This window comes from Oryx dammah, unplaced genomic scaffold (assembly GCF_014754425.2).
Source record: "Oryx dammah isolate SB20612 unplaced genomic scaffold, SCBI_Odam_1.1 HiC_scaffold_27, whole genome shotgun sequence".
In the NCBI taxonomy this organism is placed as follows: Eukaryota; Metazoa; Chordata; class Mammalia; order Artiodactyla; family Bovidae; genus Oryx; species Oryx dammah.
Genome location: NW_024070211.1, coordinates 48,129,904 through 48,139,929, shown reverse-complemented (window position 1 = coordinate 48,139,929; position 10,026 = coordinate 48,129,904). Strand labels below are relative to the sequence as shown.

General features: G+C 35.9%; 1 pseudogene; it reads left to right on the top strand.

Moving 5' to 3' along the window:
* The first annotated feature begins 8,024 nt into the window (after nucleotides 1-8,024).
* LOC120855179 lies at nucleotides 8,025-8,121 on the top strand (annotated as a pseudogene).
* Nucleotides 8,122-10,026: the final 1,905 nt, after the last annotated feature.

Genomic DNA, 10,026 nt, shown 5'->3' with positions numbered 1-10,026 from the left:
TATTGAACTGAAAAATTCAGGTTAAAGGCCTCCCAACAATATTTCACTTTTGTCAAACTGCCAACAGATATAAAAGGCTACAAAAATGTAACTTCTTTTCTTATTCAAAAGTTAAATGATTTACAAGTGAGTTTCAATGTTTAATGTAAATAGTTTAATATAAAATTTTTAATTGCAAGAATTTTTAAAACTATTTTTTTTCATGATTTATCATACTTCTCTGAGGAAAGTCAAAATTATAGCCTTACTCTAATAATTACTCCAATAATTGATACCAGAAAATTGGCAAAAATATAGAACTGAATATATCAGCCACAGGGTCTAATTGACATATATAGAACTCTCTACCTAATAAGCAAAGAATAAGCTTTATTTTCAAATGTTCAAGTAACATTCACTAAGATAGATCATGAAAGTGAAAGTGAAAGTGAAGTCGCTCTGTCCGACTCTTTGCGACCCCGTGGACTGTAGCCCGCCAGGCTCCTCTGTCCATGGGATTCTCCAGGCAAGAATACTGGAGTGGGTTGCCATTTTCTTCTCCAGAGGATCTTCCAAACCCAGAGATGGAACCCAGGTCTCCTGCATTGCAGGCAGATTCTTTATCCTCTGAGCCACCAGGGAAGCCCCCAAGATAGATCATATCCTTGGTCAAAAACAAATGTTAACATATATAAAGAGCTGAATATTTCTCTGATTATACTGGATTTAAACTAGAACTTAATAACAGAAAGATAAAAGAAAAATCTTCAAACATTTGCAATTACAAATACATGCTTAAGTAGTCCATGGTCAAAGAGGAAATAGCTATAAAAATATGGAGAATTAAATGAAAGTGAAAATACAGCATGTAAGTCTTAAGATACACCTAAAGCAGCACTGAGAGGGAAACTCACAGTGCTAAATGCTTACAAACAAAGAAATGCTTCAAATCAATAATTTAAGTTTCTATCTGAATAGGAAAAAGAAGAACAAACTAAATCCAAAGAAAGTAGAAAAATAAATAATAAATGTAAGAACAAAAATCAATGAAATTTAAAACAGTAAAATAAAAAGATTAATAAAGCAAATCCTTGTTCTTAAAAACAAACTTATGATTGATAACTTTCTAGCAAGATTAACAAAGATAAAAAGAGAGAAAACACAAATCACCAATATCAACTGAAACAAAATAACCTGCAGCACTATAGGATAATTACAGTTTATTCTCACAAATTTAGCAGCTTACAGAATTAAGTCTAATTTTATACAGTCCCTTCCACAAAATTAGGAAAAAGAAGAAACACTTTCAAACTCATTTTATGAAACTAGTATTATCCTGATACAAAAACCAAATGAAGAAAACAAAAATGACAGAGCAATATCTCTCAAATTTAAATGCAAAAATTTTCAAAAATATATTAGTAAACCAAATCAAGCAATGTAAAGATTCATATACCATAACTAAATGGAGTTTATTTTAGCAATTAAAAAATGGTTCAATATTTGAAAATCAATAAATGCAAGACAAAATATCAACTACTAAAAGGAAAAATATCACATGATCAAATCAATTGATGCATATAAAGCATTTGACAAAATTTAACACTCATTAATGCAGAGAATCCTAAGAATAAAGGGGCACGTCCTATATAGCCAATATTTTATAATATATAAATCTATTAAATACGCAGATGACACCACCCTTATGCCAAAAAGCGAAGAGGAACTGAAGAGTCTCTTGATGAAAGTGAAAAAGGAGAGTGAAAAAGCTGGCTTAAAACTAAACATTCAAAAAACTAAGATCTTGGCATCCAGTCCCATCACTTCATGGCAAATAGATGGAAAAACAATGGAAACAGTGAGAGACTTTATTTTCTTAGACTCCAAAATCACTGCAGATGGTAACTGCAGTCATGAAATTAAAAGATGCTTCCTCCTTGGAAGAAAAGCTATGACCAACCTAGACAGATTATTAAGAAGCAGAGATATTACTTTGCCAACAAAGGTCCATCTAGCCAAAGCTATGGTTTTTCCAGTAGTCATGTATGGATGTGGGAGTTAGGCCATAAAGAAGTCTGAGTGCTGAAGAATTTATGCTTTTGAACTGTGGTGTTGGAGAAGACTCTTGAGAGTCACTTGAACTGCAAGGAGATCCAACCAGTCAATCCTAAAAGAAATCAGTCCTGAATATTCATTGGAAGGACTGATACTGAAGCTAAAGTTCCAAAACTTGGCCACCTGATGCAAAGAACTGATTCATTGGAAAAGACTCTGATGCTGGGAAAGATTGAGGGAAGGAGGAGGAGGGGGACAACAGAGGATGAGATGGTTGGATGGCATCACAGACTCAATGGACTTGAGTTTGAGCAAGATCTGGGAGTTGGTGAAGGACAGGGGTGCCTGGCATGCTGTAGTCCACAACGTTGCAAAGAGTCAGACACCACTGGGCAACTAAACTGATTAAATATCGAACCATTATGTTGCACAACAGAAATTTATATAATATAGTAAGTCAACTGCATTTTGAATAAAAATGGGCGGGGCAATTCTTAAACCTTATAAAAATCATTTACAAGAAAACCCAGAGCTCACATAATACTTAAAGGTGGAAGATTATGTTCTTCCTCTATTAATGAGAATGAGAAAAAAGTGTCTTTTCTCACCATTCTTATTCAACCAATTACTGAAAATTCTAGTGATTACAATAAAACGTCCTATATAAAATGGAAAAGAAAAACACTATATTTGCAGATACTATGATTGTCTACATAGAAATACCAAGGAATCTAAAAGGAAAGAAGGAAGGAGAAAAGAAACCTCAAAAACATTCTGAAACTAATAACTGAGCTCAGAAAGATCACAGAAACCAAATTCAAAAGTGTAATACCATTTACAAATTCTTCAAAGAAAAAGTTTAAATTAGGCATAAATCTAAAATATATATATATAGAATATATATAACAAAAATTATAAAATGCTAATCAAAGAAATGAAGATTTAAATACTTAGAAACATAATATTCATGGATTAGAAGACTCAACATAATAAAACTATCAACTCTTCCTAAAATGATACACAGTTTTAATGAAATTTCTATCTAAATCTCTGCAAGGTTTTTATAAACATAGACAAACTTACTTAAACTATAGAAATTAAAAGGCTCTAGAATAGTCAAAACAGTTTTGAAAAGAAGACTGAGTGGGAGGAATTCTTTTCCCAATGTCAAGATATACAATTTAGCTATAATAACCAAGACAAATTGGTAATGGTGAAATGATATATACATCTATCAATGGAACAGAGTGAAAAACTCAGAAACAGATCCACAGAAATATGCCCAATTAATTTTTGGCAAAGGTGCAAAAGCAATACAACAAGGAAGGATAGCCTTTTCCATAAATAGTGCTGGATCAGTTGAGCATACAGTGGCAAATATGGGGCTTCTCTGGTGGCTCAGATGATCAAGAATCTGCCTGAAATGCAGGAGACCAGGGTTCAACCCCTGCATTGGGAAGATCCCCTGGAGAACGGAATGGCAACCCATTCCAATATTCTTGCTTGGATAATTTCATGGACAGAGGAGCCTAGCAGGCTACAATCCACATTTGAACCTCAACTTAAACCTCACATTTTATACAAAAATTAACTCAGTTTAAAACATTAAACTGTAAAAGATCTCAAAAAATAAATAAAGAGAGAGAGAGGGAGAACTCTCTCAGGACCTAGAACTCAGGTCAGTTCAGTTCAGTTCAGTTGCTCAGTCATGTCCAATTTTGTGTGACCCCACGTACTGCAGCATGCCAGGCATCCCTGTACATCACCAACTCCCAGAGCTTGCTCAAACTCAGGTCCATCAAGTCAGTGATGCCATCCAACCATCTCATCCGCTGTCATCCCCTTCTCCTCCTGCCTTCAATCTTGCCCAGCATCAGGGTCTTTTCCAACAAGTCAGTTCTTCACATTAGGTGGCCAGAGTATTGAAGTTTCAGCTTCAGCATCAGTCCTTCCAAAGAATATTCAGAATTGTTTTCCTTTAGGATTGACTGGTTGGATCTCCTTGCAGTCCAAGGCACTCTCAAGAGTCTTCTCCAATACTACACTTCAAAAGCATCAGTTCTTCAGTGCTCAGCTTTCTTTATAGTTCAACTCTCACATACATACATTACTACTGGAAAAACCATAGCTTTGACTAGATGGACCTTTGTTGGCAAAGTAATGCCTCTGCTTCTTAATAAGCTGTCTAGGTTGGTCACAGCTTCTCTTCTAAGGAGCAAGCATCTTTTAACTTCATTTTCTAAGCTCGAACTCAAAACTTAATCCCAAAAACACAATCAAAAAGAGGAAAAAATGAATCATACCTCATCAAAATTAAAAACCTTGTGCTCTGTGAAAGACTCACTTAAGAGAATGAAAAATAAATTACAAACTGGGAGAAAATATTTACAAATCACATATCCAATAAGAACTAGTATCTAAAATATATAAAGAACTCTCAAAATTCCACATTCAAAAATAAACTACCCAATTAGAAACTATAAAAAACATGCAAGATATTTTATAATAAGGATACATGGATGATGTATAAACAAGCACTTGAAAAGATTTCAGCATTATAATTTATTAGGACAATACAAATTAAAACTACAATGAGATGTCTCTTTATACCTATCAAAATGGCTAAAATAAAAAACCAGATACTGTGATAAAATCATATAGTCACTAGAGTTTGGAGAAACCAGATCACATATACATTGCTGGCATGATTTTCTAATGATACAGTTAGTTTGGAAAATAGCTTTGCATTTCCTTCTGAAATTAAAATGTAACTTATCATCTCACCAAGCAATTACATCCTTGGGCATATATTCCAAAGAAATGAAAACTTATGTTCATGTAGAAACTTGTAAACAATGTTCATTACAGCTTAAATAATAATAGCTAAAATCTGGAAAATACCCAAATGTCCTTCAATTATTAATGGTTAAATAAATTGTAGCAAATCCATACCATGGATTCAGTTCAGTTCAGTCACTCAGTGGTGTCCACTCTGCAACCCCATGATTGCAGCACGCCAGGCCTCCCTGTCCATCACCAACTCCCGGAGTTCACTCAGACTCACGTCCATCGAGTCCGTGATGCCATCCAGCCATCTCATCCTCTGTCGTCCCCTTCTCCTCCTGCCCCCAATCCCTCCCAGCATCAGAGTCTTTTCCAATGGGTCAACTCTTCGCATGAGGTGGCCAAAGTACTGGAGTTTCAGCTTTAGCATCATTCCTTTCAGAGAATACCCAGGGCTGATCTCCTTCAGAATGGACTGGTTGGATCTCCTTGCAGTCCAAGGGACTCTCAAGAGTCTTCTCCAACACCACAGTTCAAAAGCATCAATTCTTCGGTGCTCACCTTTCTTCAAAGTCCAATTCTCACATCCATATATGACAACTGGCAAAACCATAGCCTTAACTAGAAGGACCTTTGTTGGCAAAGTAATGTATCTGCTTTTCAATATGCTATCTAAGTTGGTCATAACTTTCCTTCCAAGGAGTGTCCTTTAATTTCATGACTGCAATCACCATCTGTAGTGATTTTGGAACCCCCCAAAATAAAGTCTGACACTGTTTCCCCATCTATTTCTATTTCCCATGAAGTGATGTGTCCAGATGCCATGATCTTAATTTTCTGAATGTTGAGCTTTAAGCCAACTTTTTCACTCTCCTCTCTCACTTTCATCAAGAGGCTTTTAGTTCCTCTTCACTTTCTGCCATAAGAGTGGTGTCATCTGCATATCTGAGGTTATTGGTGTTGGAGAGGACTCTTGAGAGTCCCTTGGACTGCAAGGAGATCCAAACAGTCCATTCTGAAGGAGATCAGCCCTGGGATTTCTTTGGAGGGAATGATGCTGAAACTGAAACTCCAGTATTTTGGTCACCTCATACAAAGAGTTGATTCAGTGGAAAAGACTCTGATGCTGGGAGGGATTGGGGGCAGGAGCAAAAGGGGACAACAGAGGATGAGATGGCTGGATGGCATCACTGACTCAACGGACGAGTCTGAGTGAAATCTGGGAGTTGGTGATGGACAGGGAGGCCTGGCGTGCTGCGATTCATGGGGTCGCAAAGAGTTGGACACGACTGAGCAACTGAACTGACTGACTGACTGACTGATATATCTGAAGATATTAAGAATTTTCACATATATGTACACATACATATAGTCTGATTAATATATTTACATTTAGTTAATATATCAGTTATTTATGCTATCATTTGAAACCCCTCCAGATGCATTTATTAATGATTAAAATAATAAATAATGCTTATATTTTTATTAAAATAAATAATGTACTGACTTTTTTAAGCCCATATATCATGGTGTTTTGATGTGCAAATAGGTTTGCAACAAGGTAAACTGAGTTTTTAAAAGATGTCATCTTATGCAACAATTTGCTTAGGATTGACAGTTAAAGGTTATATTTAGATGATGTCTGTAACATGTATTCACACATATTTTAAAAGTCTATTAAAAGAAATACAGGGAATGTTAAAACTGGATGGTGTGATATCTAGTGAAATACAGACTTAAAATCTATGCCATTAGAACCTGCAAATTTATAAGAACGAGCTTTAAATCTGTTAGCAGTTGAATTTCTACGTAAAGTTCTCACTATTCTCTATGGTTATCAAATGGAATGTTATAACCTCTCAACATTCATTTATATAATTCAAATGTTATTTATCCCATTATATATAACCCCATTATTTTTTAAATAGCTAATATAATTTTGCTCACATCTGATGCATATATCAGGATCAAAATTTAATTCTAATTTTCCTGAACTAGAGAATAGGTTTCGTCTGAGCTCTGTAGAACATTTAACTTTAACTTGTAATTCTCAGTATGCGTCTATTACATTCACAGAATAATAGGGAGTATGCCTGCAGGTAGTTTAATACTGTTAAACTCCTATGGATCACAATGAAATACCATGTAGCCCAGCATGCTTTATATTTCAAAAGTTGGAGGTTGTTAACAATATACTTTTATTAAAATTCCTATTAATTTTTGCTATCAATCTGAATATAAAATTACTTTATCACTCTTCTGTAGAATAAAAAAGTGAAGAAAATATTACTTTATTTCTAAGTGTTTATCTGGCCAAAAATGGAAAAAGAAATTTAGAAAAAGTCAGCTATATTGTAGTCTAAGAATAGACAATTTTGAATATTTTAGTACTAAAATGGCACAGTTATACATCTATTCATGTACTGATTTGTTCAAATGATATTTAGTATTGAGGCAAGGAATTGTATGAAGCATTAAGGATAGGGCAACTAGCATAATTAAACCTCTGCCCTCGTGAAGCATTCATTCTAGTGGGAGTAGAGACAGTAGACACATAGCAATTCAAGTACTGACACTGTGATAAAGAAAAATAAGAGTATTACCTAAAAATGAATCTGAATTAAGCATGAAAAGTGATTAAAAGCACTCCAAGAATAAAGCAAATCTTATACAAATGACCTAAGGTGAGAAATGCCTGAGCAACTGAACTGAACTGAACTGAAGGTGAGAAATTGCTGGTGAGAAGTGCTCCAAGGAGCAAAGTAGATTAGAGTGGCCAAAGAATTGTGAACAAGAGAGACCAAGGTACCAGATGAAGCTGGGATGAAGGCAAGGACAGATAATCAGGCCTCTGTAAATCATGGTGGGATATTGAGCTTCTCCTGGTTTGATGTTGAAAAGCCGCCCCTGGATACTGAGGGAGAGATCATGAGTGAACATCATTTAGCGTCAAAAAATGGAAAACACGAATTAATTTCTTTTGCAAACCATGATAAAGTTCCGGATTTTGCATGAAATGTTAAATGTTCTAAAACTGCAAGTAGAAATACAGATATCGATTTCAACATTAGGAATGAAGACTTCTTAGTATATAGGAAGATGTAGTTTCTAAAGAGTAAAAATATATAGATATCTATTCCATTAGATCGCCTACCTTTCTTCTCTTTTAGTCCACAATAAAGACCCTGTCAAGATGTCAGGGTGGTGCTTCCTTTGGTAATATATACATGAAAATTGCAGAGAAGATTAGCATGGCCCCTGCACAAGTATGACACAGAGGTGCATGTGGTCTTCCATATTTTTAGGTTGTTAATAGAGGAGATCCTAAGAGTTCTCTCATGATAAGTTTTCTTTCTTTTAGTGTATCTATATGAAATGATGGCTGTTAACTAAATTTATTGTAGCAATCATTTCACAGTGTATGTAAATTAAGCTATCATGCTCTGTACCTTAAACTTATACAATGATATATGTCAATTGTTGTTGTTGTTGTTCAGTTGTACAGTCATGTCCGACTGTTCGCAACCCCATGGACTGCAGCACACAGGCCTCCCTGTCTCTCACCATCTTCTAGAGTCTGCCCGAGTTTATGTTCATTACCACTGAGTCATCTGTGCACATCAAATGACCAAAATACTGGAGCTTCAGCTTCAACATCAGTCATTCCGGTAAATATTCAGGGTTGATCTCCCTTCAGATTTACTGGTTTGATCTCCTTGCTGTCTAAGGCACCTTTGTGAGTCTACTCCAGCACCACAGTTCGAAGGCATCAATTCTTTGGCATTCTGCTTTCTTTATGGTCCAGCTCTCATAACCATATGTGACCACTGGGAAGACCATACCCTTGACTATACAGACCTTTGTGGGCAGACTAATGCCTCTGCTTTTCAACATTGTCTAGGCTGTCATCGCTTTCCTGCCATGAAGCAATCGTCTTCTGTTTTCATGGCTGCAGTCACATCCACAGTGATTTTGGAGCCCCCAAAGAGGAAATCTGTCACTATTTCCACCATTTCCTTTTCTATTTGCCATGCAGGAATGAGGCCAGATGCTATGCTCTTAGTTTTTTCAATATTTAGTCTTAAGCCAGTTCTTTTACTTTCCTCCACCCTCATCAAGAGGCTCTTTAGTTCCTCTTCACTTTCTGCCATTAGAGTGGTATCATCCATATATCTGAGTTTGTTGATATTTCTTCTTCCTATCTTGATTCCAGCTTGTAACTCATCTAGCCCAGCACTTCTCGTGATATGTGCTCAGCGTATAGGTTAAACAAACAGGGTGACAGCCTGTCATACTCTTTATGACATGTCAATAATATGTCAATTATTTCTCAATGAGACTGGGGGAAAAAAGTCAGAGTGTCTAAAGATTATTAATGAGGTATGAGCATGTTTTGGTTCTGGAGTCCTAGCTCTCTCGTGTCTCCATCCACACATTCTCTATCCCTGGTCTCAGTTTATTTGTTCATATCATCAATTGTAATATATACAAGCACTTTTTCCCTAAAATCCAAAGAGAATCCTGTTTCCAATATTACATTTTTGAAAACAGCACTCCAGGGCTGTGCCCCAGAAAAAAACAGAGGTACCTGACAAAAGCCATTGTTTTGGAGAAAGATACACCCCCTCTTTGGTGCTTTTCTCCAAAATATTTTCCTAGCAACAACAATAAATACACATGGCAATCTGGCTCTTTTAAGAGCTCACTCACTGCTCAGCTTAGGGAGGGGGAGGGGAGGTGCTTGCTGGTCTGAGTAACAGTATCCCCTATACATTTTAACTCCCTTTGTGACCCCCAATTCCACTTGCAAACTGAAAATTGAAGAATGAGGTGTCTCAAAAACATAAAATCCTCTTTTGCCTGGTGGGATGTCTTTATTCCTGAGTAATTTCTCCAAATAACACCCTGAGTCTCTGAAAATGTAAAAATTGCCTGTAGAGTCAAGGCAAATGAGAGCTAAATCCATTCATTATTTCCTTCTAGACTCTCATTCATCTCTAGTTGTAGAAAGCATCACAAACACAGGACTGATGAAAAGTGTTTAAACGTATTAGCCAGATGCTCAAGTTGTCACAGGGAGTGGTTTTTGTTTTTGATTGTAATATAAGCAAAGCTAGGCAGTGAAAATGTTCAGGTGAAAATAGAGATTTTTCTTTGTAAAAGATAATATTTCTTATCCTGAATGATTTGATTCTTTGAATTCCATGG